Source organism: Stenella coeruleoalba (genome assembly GCF_951394435.1).
Source record: "Stenella coeruleoalba genome assembly, chromosome: 13".
Classification (NCBI taxonomy): domain Eukaryota; kingdom Metazoa; phylum Chordata; class Mammalia; order Artiodactyla; family Delphinidae; genus Stenella; species Stenella coeruleoalba.
This window is the reverse complement of record NC_137159.1, coordinates 2,877,322-2,890,591: the sequence shown is the minus strand read 5'-3', so window position 1 is coordinate 2,890,591 and position 13,270 is coordinate 2,877,322. Positions and strand designations below refer to the sequence as shown.

Below are 13,270 nucleotides of genomic sequence, written 5' to 3'. Positions count from 1 at the left end.
ATGTATTTCAGCGGGACAGAGGCCAAGCCTCAGTAGGTTGAACTCAGTGCAACTGAGGATGTGGCGTTGGTGGTAAGACAAGTGTGATAGTGAGACAGGCTGGGACCCGGGACCCTTTGCTGCAGTGCTTGCACGTGGACGCACCTCTCCTTGACCAACAAAATACAAACAAACTGTATGGAACTAAAAGTAACTGCGTGCATGAGCAAGTCCGGGCAAATTCTGGACCCAAAAGATACAAAAGAGACCAAAAAACCCCAACTGCCACTTTTGAAGAGCCTGGAGCAAACACAGGGTGTCAGGAGCAAAAGCAGGGCACTGTGCTTGCCCCCTGCACTCAACACCACCTAAGGGGTGGACAGAACACCTAAGCCAGCCCTCTGGCCTGACCCCTGGACACACCCCTACCCTCACCAGCTCGTGCCCAGCTCAGGGAGGGAGAAAGCAGGGAAGCTGTCGTTTGCTCTCGCTCCCCCAGCTGCAGCAGGGGCCCCAGTAGAGCCTTGCCTGAGTTTCCTGTCTGGCCTCTCGTCAGTTTCTATTGATTAAGGAGGCCGAGAATCCGGGTTAGTAACAATGCGAATAAACAGAAGCAGCAGAGGTAGTCACCCAGGTAGGAACCGAGGCCCGAGGGCCAGTGATGTGCCCAACATCGGAGGTCACGGTGTGGACAGGGGTCAGACCATGGCCTGCGGTCCTCCGCCCGCGTTGTGCCGCCTTCTGGGACAGCTCACCTCCTCTCCTCACACCTCTTCCTTCTCAACCAGCACAGGAATAAACTCTCCAAGAGAAAGGCAGAGCCTCTCCCATCCCTTTTCTCTCCAAGGCTCCTCCCTCCCTTCACCCTCCTGGCAAAAATGGACAGAAACTTTCCAAGATCAAGAAGCATAAAACCTGCTTTTTCTTCCTAGTCAGAGAAGGAAACTTTCCACTCTCTATTTTTTTTTCCTTTCCACTGTGTTTTTATTATTTATTTATTTTTTTTTTTATTTAGTTTTTGCGGTACGCGGGCCTCACACTGTCGTGGCCTCTCCCGTTGCGGAGCACAGGCTCCAGACGCGCAGGCTCAGCGGCCATGGCTCACGGGCCCAGCCGCTCCGCGGCATGTGGGATCTTCCCAGACCGGGGCACGAACCCGTGTCCCCTGCATTGGCAGGCGGACTCCCAACCACTGCGCCACCAGGGAAGCCCCACTGTTTTTAAAGGGAAGACCACCTCCTGTCCCCAGAGCTGCGCTAACAGCGACTAAGCTAAGAGCCGCTTGCCCTGCAGCTGCTTACCAATCGCTCTCGGGACCTAGGACATCACTTTCTCTGATACACTGTAGTTTAGGGATGTCATGTGACAGACCCTGTGTTGTACTTGTATATATTTATTATACACAAACACACATGTACAAAGACATTAAAGCCTTGTTTACAGTAGCGAAAGATGGGAAACCATCTAAATGCTGATAGGTAGGGGAGAGTCGAATAAACCATTCATCCTGACTGTGGAAGCCGACAGCTGTAAGGAATGAGGCAGGCTCACTGCATACGGAGCATATGTGCTCAGAACACTCCCCAAGTAGGGCGTGAGAGAAAAGAGCACAGTGCAAATCACTGTGCAGAGCACGCCGCCCCATGTGCGTAAGGAAGGGACTCATGCCCACCGGACACGTCTAGAGCATCTCTAGTTGGCAATCACAGCTGCCTCTGTGGAGGAGAGGGAGCAGGAGGTCGGGGGAGGAACCGCTTTTCATTATCTCTCCTTTTGTACCTTCCGAATTTTGCACCTTGTGCATTGATGATCTACTACATAAAATAGAATAATAAATGAAAATGTGGCATCTCTTATTAGAGCAAAGACAGTTTAAATAATGTCTTTAAATAATAAAATTCAATAATGCTGGGCTTCCCTGGTGGCGCAGCGGTTAAGAATCCTCCTGCCAATGCAGGGGACCTGGGTTCAAGCCTAGGGGTTGCATTGGTCAAGATACCAAAATCTTTGCAGTGTGATTGTTTTTCATTCTGATTTTTCCACTCAGTAGACACTGTGTCCCTAAGATGGCTAGGGAACCATGGTGAGGACTTCGGTATCAGAGTGTTAATTTTCTCTGTCTCTTGTTTCTTGCCTTTCCCTGCAGCTCAGATGGGCCTGACTCAGGCAGTGGTGTCCCTGGGGCCCCTCTTCCCTCCCCATCTCTGATCTCTGCCCCCAGAGGAGTGAGGGTGCTCCTGTATTTTGCCACAGAACTAGGTAGTTCCTGATACCCAGATGCTAGGAATGGTCAAGGGAGCAACAGGGCTCCAACACAGGCCATGGTGCAGCTCATTGAAGACTGGAAATTGTAGCTCAACTTTCAACTATTCAGAAGCCACTTGAAGATTTCAAAAGCGTATTTCATGACAACGACCCTTGACAAATATGATTATCTGCATCTTAGAGGAGAAGTGAGGAAGTGCTTGCTGGGGCCCTGGGGTGAGTCTACCACGTCTCTGCAGCGGGAAGGCTGTTTATCTCTACATCCTGCTGCTCTGGGGAAAGGAGCTGCTTCCTCTGAGCAGAAGGGCTGCAGCATCGCATCATCGATCTCTTCCATGCGGATGCAGTGTTTTACCATCTGCATTTGTCAAAGTGCCCTGGGCTCTTGGAAACATGCGCTCTCTAGTCCCCTGAGGAAGAGGGAAAAGAGAAATTCCCTGCCTTCTGAAAGGTGATACGCTCTCTGTCTCAGCCACTTCCCACCATCCCCAACACCCCCACCCCCGCAAAAGTCAGTATTCATTTTTGAGATAGAAAAGCACTTGCATCTAAGTTGCCTGAACCAAGAGACAGAGCTCCATAATTCAAGTCAAAAGTAACCAAAATCAGAATGAAAAACACATGGCCAAGAATGGAAACGGCATGTCTATTAAAATACCTTTGCAGTTTGCTTTCTCTCTCCTTCCAGACGTCCTGCTCCCTTCTGCTCTGCACGGGGGGCCCCTCTTCTCCCTTCCCCTGGCCAGCAGTCACCAAAGACAGCCTTTGATGTGGGAACCAGTGAGCACCCCCCAGCCCTTCTGCCAAATTACAGGAAGAGGCTGCATGGCTGCAGAGACCATGAAACAATGCGGAAGGGGCCCCCAGGCTGTGGTGTTGTTACTTATTTCGGGACCAAGAAGAGAGGTGAATTAGAGGAGCACACACACTCATGCACCTGCAGGCCAGGCGCAAGTGGTGCTGCAGGGGAGACGCTGCAGGGGAGACGCTGCAGGGGAGACGCTGCAGGGGAGACGCTGCAGGGGAGATGCTGCGGGGGGGTGGGGGGGCACGTCTAGCCTTTCCCCCAGAGCTCTGCTCACACGGCTGTCTCCCTCTTGGGTGAATGGCACAGGTTGTTGTGTTTTGGTCTTTGTTTCCCTTTTCCTTTTTCCACGAAGACTCACATTTGTAGAGCTGATCAAGTAGGAAAGCATTTCATTGGCTCCTGCCTTAAGGAGCGCAAAGCCATCTGCAGAGAGAGAAGAGTATCTGAGGGGGGCTCATAGGCGTCAAGAGGGCCCAGGAGAGAGGGAACCTGCACATGTTGACAGCAGTGCTTCCAAGTCTTTGACAGCAACACAAACTAGGAAGTACATTTTTACATCCCCACGGCTTCCCCCAGCCCCACGTGCAGTGCTGGGAGCGATTGTCATGAAATAATTCTTATCCTCACTATGCTTTCTGTTCTTTTTTATTCTATCTTTTCCATATTCTAGTCTTTTTCATTTTATTCTTCAAAACGTGAAATGGTGAAGGTGATCAAAATGTACAAACTTCCGGTTGTAAAGGAGACCTGGAGATGTAATATACAGCATGGTGACCGCAGTTAACAATACTCTACTATATATTGAAAGTCGCTAAGAGAGTAGATCTTAAAAGTTCTCATCATATACAAAAAAATTTGTAACTGCGAGGTGACGTATGTGCACTAAACTTATCATGGTAATGATTTTACAGTATAAACATTTCAAATAAAAAAAAAAGTGCAGGTCTCCATCCACTAGATGGATTTCGTGACTCACTAAGACCTATGATGTTGACCCCCAGTTTGAAAAGTTTGCATTTGGGGGAGAATCAGGCAAAGGAGAACTTCTTGTGAACGTGTGGTTCCCTTACAAATGTGTGGGGAGACAGCAGAGAAAAAAAGCAACCGATTCAGGAACACATCACAGAAGAAACCTCAGAACTGTCAAATGTCAGTTGTCTGTTGGAGAAAGGACACCTGCCTTTAACACGGTGGCCAGCTAAGGGTCAAATCCCAGATGTTCCTTGTACGAAACTTGACCTGTGGCTTCTTATCTTCCTTGTGAAAGGAACAGAAATGTCTGAGGCTGCAAGAAGCCTACAGGGTTTGAAACCCCCTCTGAATGATCGTGTTTCCAGACAAGGCAGCTCCATCCAGGGTCTTCGTGCCTGTGAATGAGGTCGGGGACCCAGAGCCCGGCCCCTGCCCAGCAGTGCCACCAGGCCGGCCCGTTTACACTGCTGACCTGCGCACTAATGAAAAGCATCCTCTTTGCCTCTCACATGGCCCAGCCCAGCCCACCAGGTGCCGTCCAGGTGTCAATGCCATGGCTCCAGCTGGTTGCTCGCTTATGGGGGCGGGAGGCGTCCTGGCTCTGGGTCTTTGGCAGAGGCTCCGCATCCTGCGTCCAGGCAGCCCCGCTACTCTGACCCCCATGGGGGGTGCGGCATGGGCTGTCTCCCAGCGGGGCTTTCATTCCCACTCTGCAACCGACTTTTATGGAGTGTCTGTGGTTTCTTTTTTTTTTAATATATAAATTTATTTATTTTTGGCTGCTTTGGGTCTTTGTTGCTTGCTGCGCGCAGGCTTTCTCTAGTTGCAGTGAGCGGGGACTATTCTTCGTTGCGTTGCACGGACTTCTCATTGTGGTGGTTTCTCTTGTTGTGGAGCACGGGCTCTAGGTGCGCGGGCTCAGTAGTTGTGGCCTGTGGGCTCTGGAGCGTAGGCTCAGTAGTTGTGGCACATGAGCTCAGTAATTGTGGCACATGGGCTCAGTAGTTGTGGCATGTGGGCTCAGTAGTTGTGGCATGTGGGTTCAGTAGTTGTGGCACACAGGCTCAGTAGTTGTGGCCCACGGGCTCTAGAGCACAGGCTCAGTAGTTGTGGTACGTGGGCTCAGTAGTTGTGGCATGTGGGCTCAGTAGTTGTGGCTCACGGGCTCTAGAGTGCAGGCTCAGTAGTTGCGACGCATGAGCTTAGTTGCTCCGCGTCATGTGGGATCTTCCCAGACCAGGGATCGAACCCGTGTCCCCTGCACTGGCAGGCGGATTCTTAACCACTGTGCCAGCAGGGAAGTCCCTGTCTGTGGTTTCTTGAAAGTCAATACTTACTATGTTTGAGGTTGAAGTGAGACTGATTATTTAATACTGACCTCGATGAGATAAAGTGACTTTTAGAGTCAGCTGTGCTGCTCTGGCACCCATAGCCGGTGAGCAGGGCAGAGGGGATGAATCGTCTTGTTCAATGTCGAAGACAAAAACCCGAATCTGAGATGCAAGTTTTCCACCCTGCCTTCGTTACTCCCAGGGCTTTCCGTGTCCTACTGTAGCACAGCCGTCAAGACACCAGCTGGATGCCAACCCCAGTTCTGTCGCTTAGTAGGCAGGATAACAGCTTCCCAGCACCGTTCATATCCTGATCTCCAGAATCTGTGAAGGGCCTTTGCAGGTGTGATTAGATTAAGGGCCTTGATACGGGGAGACGATCCTGGATTATCCAGGTGGCCCAATGTCATCACAAGGGTCCATAACGTGGGAAAAGGAGGCAGGAGAGTCAGAATAAGAGAGATTTGAAGACGTGACCGTGCTGGCTTTGCAGGTGGGGGAGGGCCCACCAGCCAAGGAGCACAGGCACCTCTAGAAGCTGGAAAAGGCCAGGAAACAGATTCCTTCCTGGAGCCGCCAGAAGGAACACAGCTTTGCCCACACCTTGATTTTAGCCACGGAGACCCACTGCAGACTTCTGACCTCCTGAACTATAAGGTAATATATTTGTGTTGTTTTCAGACAATAGTTTTGGGGTAACTTGTTACAAAAGCAACAAGAAACTAATATAGTAACTATGCCTAAGGTACTTTTCTGGATTTCAGTTTGTCCTCATACCTGTCAATCACAGGTAGCTATTATTACTGTTGTGGCTGTTGCCTTGTTGAATCCTCCCACATATTTAAGAGGTTATTGTTATAGTTATCCCCCTTTTAAAGACAAGATTCTGGGAGGTTGAGGTCTCGCCCTGCTGTAAATGGCAGAGCTGGGGACAAAGCCCAGGCAGACTGACCCCCCAGTTCCCACTTGTCTCCCTGAACAAACTCCAAATGCAGCGGACGTTTTTGAAATGAGGTTCAAGTTGTGGACAGGAAAGCCTGAGACTTGGACCCCGATAAGAATACTTTGTAAGGGTATTGATATATGAATGACACTGGAAAAGTTTCTAAGAATTCAAATGAAATATGAAAGTGGATCGTTGGAGCCTTCGTCTCTCACAGATACTCATTCTGCGCCTACACGGCCCTTTGTGGGTGTGAGATAAGTGATCTGAAGAAAAGTAAACCAGGGCAAGGAGCTAGGGAGTGGCAGAGGGTGTGATTTCAGGTGGGACCCTTGGGGCTGGCTCTCGCATGTGGTGTGATTGAAGGGGGTGGGAGGCGTGTGGTTTCCTCAGGGGAGAGCGTGACCGACTAGCGCAGCAGCAGGTGCAAAGGCCCTGGGGCAGGGCCGTGCATGGCACAGTTGGGGCAGGGCAGTGTGACAGCAGCCTCCTAGGTGGAGAGGGAGGAATGAAGGAGATGAATGCAGGTTCCAGGGCCTGGATCCTGTAGGACTCTGGAGGCCATGTAGCACTGGACTTTATTTTGACTTGGGAAGCCATTGGAGAGCTTTGAGCAGAAGACAGACCGGTCTAATATAAGTTGGAACATGAGAGCAGAGTTTAAAGAGAGACTTGAGGTTCAATGGAGCTCACGTGGGCCTCTGGAGCTGCCCAGCTTCTGCTGCCTGAGGCTGGCTGAGGTTTGCTGATACTTCCCAGGAGATAGAGAAGTGTCTCCTTCCAAAGTAGAAACAGCTCAGGGCGGCTCGAGGATCCTGCCAGAGCTCATCCCCCGCCAGGCTGGAGGATTCGTGCTACTGCTGCTCAGAAACAGTGGCCGAAGGGCTTATCGTTCTTCTGTCCAAACTGCATTATTCAAATGATGTTGAACTTGCCAGTATGAATTCCGACTTGTAGAGAACTCTATCTTAATTAGAAGGTGCTCCCTCAGCCCTCCTTGCTGCCTTGAGAGTTTTTCCATCTGACGGTATTTTAGACGTGGGATTGTGGTCGTAAATATTTCTTCCCTCGCTGGGACGGTTGTTCACGCAGCTTAATTCGATGCCAGCAAGTTTGCACCTGTTGATAGCGTTTTTGCCTGTTCAATTTGCAGGAGTAGAGAGGTGCCTAAAAGGAGTGTGCCTCACGCACTTTCAAAACCTCTGAGCTTTCTTTGTGTTGCACACACATGATTATTTTTTCATGGAACCGAACTGATTTGAAAGTCTTGTGGACCTGTCTTGATTTAGGGATTGGAAGGGCATAATAGCTGGTCTGTAATTCACTGCAATTAAAATTGGGGGTTTAAAATAAGGGGATTCCTCTCTCACCTGCTCTTTTGTCTCTTGAACTATATTTGAAGGGAGCAAAATGTTGTTGTTTCCTAATAAATTAAGCAATTCTTAACAAAATTGGAGAGTTTTTTAAAAAGGACGCTTACGGCATTTAACATTTATCATCTCCACGCTCTTTCCCTTCCCCCAGCACACAAACACACACCACACACACAGACACCACACCTCCCCACGCTGTACACACATACAACACACACTCCCCCATACCCCACACCACACACTCTCACACACGCCCAGACAACACACACACACACACACACACACACACACACACACATACACAGAGCATCTCTGCTTCCTGAGGGCCCCGCCCTACACCTGGCAGGCCAACCTGCCCCCCTTTCAGCATTCCTTACTTCCTCCGTCTCCACACCACAGTGTATGCAGCCTCTACCCAAGGACTCCCTTCCCACTCCAAGTAGCGTTCCTCAGGAATACCAGCCACCATTCCTATAACATTCCCGCAGGCCTTCAGAGCACGCTGTGCTTCTGACCCCAGCTGGATCCCAGGCCCTGTCTTTCACGGGGTTGCACCTTCTGCACTGATAACACTCTTCTAAGCCTGCTTCCAGATCTGAACGTAGGAATAATAATAATAACAACAATGATAATAATACCCAGGTGTAGGCTGGTTGTACGTTAGATGAGCCAATAATACATAGTTCCTGGACATAGTAACCATTCGGTAAACTTTACCTCCTGTTTCAAGAGGCTAAACATTCTGATAGGTTATTTACAGTCTTTATAATTGGTGGCAATAATCAGAATCCTTTACGTTTGCGTGGAATTTTGCCATAAAAAACTTTCATGATTAGTCTCCGTGTAGAAAACGTAGCAAACTATTTAAAATGTGGAGAGAATATAAACTTACTACTAATCTTATCCCTCAAAAACAATAATTGTGTATATTTCGGTATATTTTTTCAGCGTTTATATATTATATAGGTTAAGATTATTAATTATAAGAATATAGCTTTGGGGCTTCCCTGGTGGCGCAGTGGTTGGGAGTCCGCCTGCTGATGCAGGGGACACGGGTTCGTGGCCCCGTCCGGGAAGATCCCACATGCCGCAGAGCGGCTGCGCCCGTGAGCCATGGCCGCTGGGCCTGCGCGTCCGGAGCCTGTGCTCCGCAACAGGAGAGGCCACAGCAGTGGGAGGCCCGCGTACCGCAAAAAAAAAAAAAAAAAAAAAATATATATATATATATATAGCTTTGTATTCTGATTTTTTTAATTAAAAATTCTGTGCAAACGTTATTTTTGATGGTTGTACATCATCCATCCCTTGGCCATATCATAATTTATTTAACCATACTTGACTTTTGAGCAATCTCACTGTTGACCGTTTTAGTATTATATATAGTATGTTGTCATATAACTATTTGTGCCTTCATATTGCCCATTTTATCTTCCTACAAAGGCTACGAATTAGAGAGAAGTAGAATAATCAACACCATTTACTTTTCTATTTTGCATTCATGCTAAATCCTGGTCAGACCTGAACCCGAGCAGGAAGTGCTCTGGTGACCTCGACTTCCGTGAAGACAGTCGGTCCCCCTGCCCCTTCAGGTCCCCTCCATGCTGAGCAGGCAGGTCTCAGGCGGAGAAAGAGGGCTCACTTCTTAAAAACCAAACGAAAACTCTTTCTCTTTCCCCGGAAAGCCTAATTATGCAACCTTCTTTTTTTCTTTTTTTAAAAAATGTATTTATTTATTTTTGGCTGCGTTGGGTCTTCGTTGCTGCGCGCGGGTTTTCTCTAGTTGCGGCGCGCGGGGGCTACTCTGTGTTGTGGTGCGGGGGTTTCTCATTGCGGTGGCTTCTCTTACTGCGGAGCACGGGCTCTAGGCACGCGGGCTTCGGTAGTTGTAGCACACAGGCTCAGTAGTTGTGGCTCGCGGGCTCTAGAGCGCAGGCTCAGTAGTTGTGGCGCACGGGCTTAGTTGCTCCGCGGCACGTGGGATCTTCCCAGACCAGGGATCTAACCCGTGTCCCCTGCATTGGTAGGCGGATTCTTAACCACTGCGCCACCAGGGAAGCCCTGCAGCCTTCTTAATAAAACACCTGGAGCATGTTTCATGTGTTGTTGGCTGGATAGGGTTTTACTTCAGTTCAACTTTTCAGCATTACAGTTTAACTGTAACAAAGTCTTCTGTTAAAATAAATTTTTGTCTGTCTTGTATCTAAAATTTCTCTTTTAGATTTAAACAAAGCCCCAAATTGTAAAAATGCCCTCAAAGTTAAAATTGGTTTTATTTTTATAGGCTTACACTTAAAAACATTTAATGATATTTATGAAATATATCTGTTAAATATCATATTGCTCAGAACTTACGTTCCTTTCTGTTTTTCAGCCTTACGTTGGTATATTGGAGACTAAGTATGAAGACTGACAAATCAATGATAATGAAAAAAAATTAATAAAACAAAATTTAGGGGGAATAAAGATCCAGGTCCTGGATGTTTGAGTTGTTTCTCTTATTCAGTAGGTAGCGTTAATAGTGTAGAAATCAGCAGATCGTACTTTGAAACAAGTTGTATGTTGATAAAAATTACTTATCTAAATCTCATTTTATGATTTTTTTACGTCCCACTTATCCAGCTCTTATGGATATTTTAATATTCTGGCTAAATGAAAAAGGTCATAATTTAGTATATAAAAAAATTGAAAAGCAATTTTCAAAGAATTAGAGCTTGAATGCACAGTAAAAATACACTGACTATGAATGGCACAAAAAGTAGTTTACCAAATAACCTGATCATATATATATTTTTCCTTAATTACAATTTACATTTTCCCCCCAATTTATTGTTTTTGGATTCATCTTAATCTGTACAACATAGGGGGAAATTTTCCCCTCTCTTTTAAAGCTAGCATTAAATTAATGGTTGATGTGACACTCAAAGACCTCTTAGAATCAAGAAATAGTTACGATACACAATGCAATGCTAAGAGTTATCTTTGAGTAGTAAGACCGCACATCATTTTCCATTTTTTTCTCTCTGCTGGTTTGTACTTCCTGTGGTGAACACATATTTGTACAGTAAGAAAAAACAAAAGAAAATATAAACACTATGAATATAATTTCACCTCTTTCTTTTGTGGTGTTAAAAACAAGACAACAGGCCCCCAATGGAGTCACCTATTGTAAGCCCCACGTCTCCAAACTGAGACTTCATTACAGTTTCGGCTCTTCCAGAAATGGAATCTTAACCCAGTCAATCAGGAATGGCTTGACCAGGACCGGTGTGGTCACCTGCCTGATAGACCCCTGCCGTCCCCTAAAGGAAAGTAACCTTTCAATAACCAACTTGCTTTTTTGCCGAGTACAACTTCCTTGCTGCCATTCCCTTCTGCCACGAAAAGTCTTTCATTCTGTCCAGCTCCTCAGAGCTTCTTTCTATCTGCTGGATGGGAGGCTGCTTGATTCATGAATCATTGAATAAAGCCAATAAGATCTTTAAAAATTTACTTAGTTGAATGTGTTTTAACAAATGGGGAAAAGAGAATTTAAAATCAGTGTTTCTTGGCCATCTATCCTTAAATATGAAGTGTTTTAGGACACACAGTAGGAGGTGTGTAGGTGCCTGTGTTGGAGCTGAGGGATGCAGAGAGAACGGTGGGGCCCAGCCTCAGGGACCCCAGATCAACGGAAGCAGTAAGAGGATGGTGGAAACTAAAGGTGCAAAATGTTCTCGAAGACAGGCGAGATGGGTGGGTGAGCGGTCAGGGTACACTTTATGGGAGAATATGCAGCTTTTCATGGAAGTGGTACATGAATATTTCCTTCATATTAGAAAAAGCCTCCAAAATGTAATCATCTGAGTTAAGTTGGCTACTCCATTAAAAACAAAAACTTGTTTTACAGTAGAATGGATCCCAAAATGTAATAGACTATTAAAGCACATTTGGTTGTTATAAACCCAGCAATAAAGCAAGATTCAAATAACATTGCTCAAGAGACAAAACAATACATCTAAATGGAGCAAACGCGTGATAAAGCAGCATTAGCCTGTAACACAGCTATTAATCTATCTCTTGACCGCAGAATTATTTAAAAAAAACTGACCTCACAATTATTTTCCTTATAGATTGGACCTGATAAAATGCCTTGCTTGAGGTCTGTCTAGAGGATGTTTATACTATGATACCTATTATCACATATGTGTCATTCTATCAGTATTAACATTATTACGCGGCTGGCCAAGCATTAGAACATTACTCAGTACTTTGTCTTTCACGTATATCCTGCTCTAGAAATTAGTAAAATATGAATGCATTTCCTTTGTAAAGCACACAGCAGTGATCTGTACTTTCGAGCCATCAGCCGTAACGAGTCATCTTGTATAAACACACTTCCCCAACAGAATCAGACGTATCAGTAGCTTGCCTTTTTACCCCAGGCCATCCGGAAATTCTGTCAGGGAGAAGCAGTTCAAGGGCACTGTGGTTTTTCCCCCTTCCAGTGTTGATTTTATCATTTCTTTTTTCTTTTTCTTTCCTCTTTTTTTAAAAAAAACTTTCCAGTGTCAAAACTCAATGCAAATTCCTGATTCCCACTGAGAGAGAGTAAGATAAACTAGGGTTCCCCCAAGTTCTTAATGTCCCCGTGGGTACCTGCTGCAGCTTTGGGGGCAGCGGGAGCTTAGCTGCTGGAAGAGCCAGCTGTCCCTGCCACTGGGTCCTACTGGGGTCTGCGGTCCACACTGCCAGAGAGCTCCCTCCCAGGGCCGGACGCTCCCTCTGCACAGCTGGGGTGCAAAGCTGTGCAGACACGAGAGGAAGGCTGGCAAGGGAAGGGAAAGAGAAGAGAAACTGGAGCCTTACCTGTCTGGTTTCTGCCCTCCAGCCCAACCAGGGGGGACAGCAGCGGGAGGTCAACCACCCTGTGGGTTCACCCCAACGTGCGAGCAGCTGCTGGCCAGCTGGGCTATAAATAAGGCCCCTCCAGAGCACAGGAGATAAGAACCCAGCCCCTCGCTCCTGCAGGCCTTTTAAGGTATGCAAATTAAAGGAGCCTCAGCCCCCAGAGGGGAAGGGGCTGCCAGCTCCCCATCTGGCCTGCCGGCCTCAAGGACATCCCAGGCCTGGCACGTATTCCTGCGGCGGCAGGGGAGGGGAGAGCCAGGGCGCCAGGGAGGGATCTCGCTTTGTCGGACAAATGGCAGAGCCTCCGAGGCCCCGTGCTGCGATCCCCTCAGGTTAGGGGGTTGGCACTGAGGCACAGAAGGGGAAAAAACTTCCCCAGCACACACAGCCCTCTGTGGCCTGAGTGGAGTTTCAGCTGACCACCACCTTCCCCCGCAAGCCCCCCCTAACCCCACCCCGGCTTCAGGGACATTTGTTTGGGTGGAGATTCTGGGAAGACCAGGGATCAGTAGTATCAACACTGGGCCTCCGGGAAGCTAAGAGTGGACGCGTTTACAGAAAGCCCTGGTTCCCACCCTCCCTGCCCCAGCCTGATGGTGAGGGTTTCTGTAGCCTCAAGTCGCCTTCTTTAAAGAAAATGCAATCTTCCTAGAGCCTTTTCAAATCATTTGCTGGGAGACAAGGGAGAAGACTAATTTGGGGGAGCGACTGT

General features: G+C 47.6%; 1 protein-coding gene across 1 annotated transcript in view; it reads right to left on the bottom strand.

Annotated features, from left to right (window-relative positions):
* Window positions 1-12,583, bottom strand: part of FHL2 (four and a half LIM domains 2) — a 53,479-nt gene extending 40,896 nt beyond the window's left edge. Inside the window, exon 1 of the mRNA XM_079940291.1 lies at window positions 12,517-12,583. The gene's annotated coding sequence lies outside the window, so the exon portion shown is untranslated. The remainder of the gene's footprint in view (window positions 1-12,516) is intronic.
* Window positions 12,584-13,270: the final 687 nt, after the last annotated feature.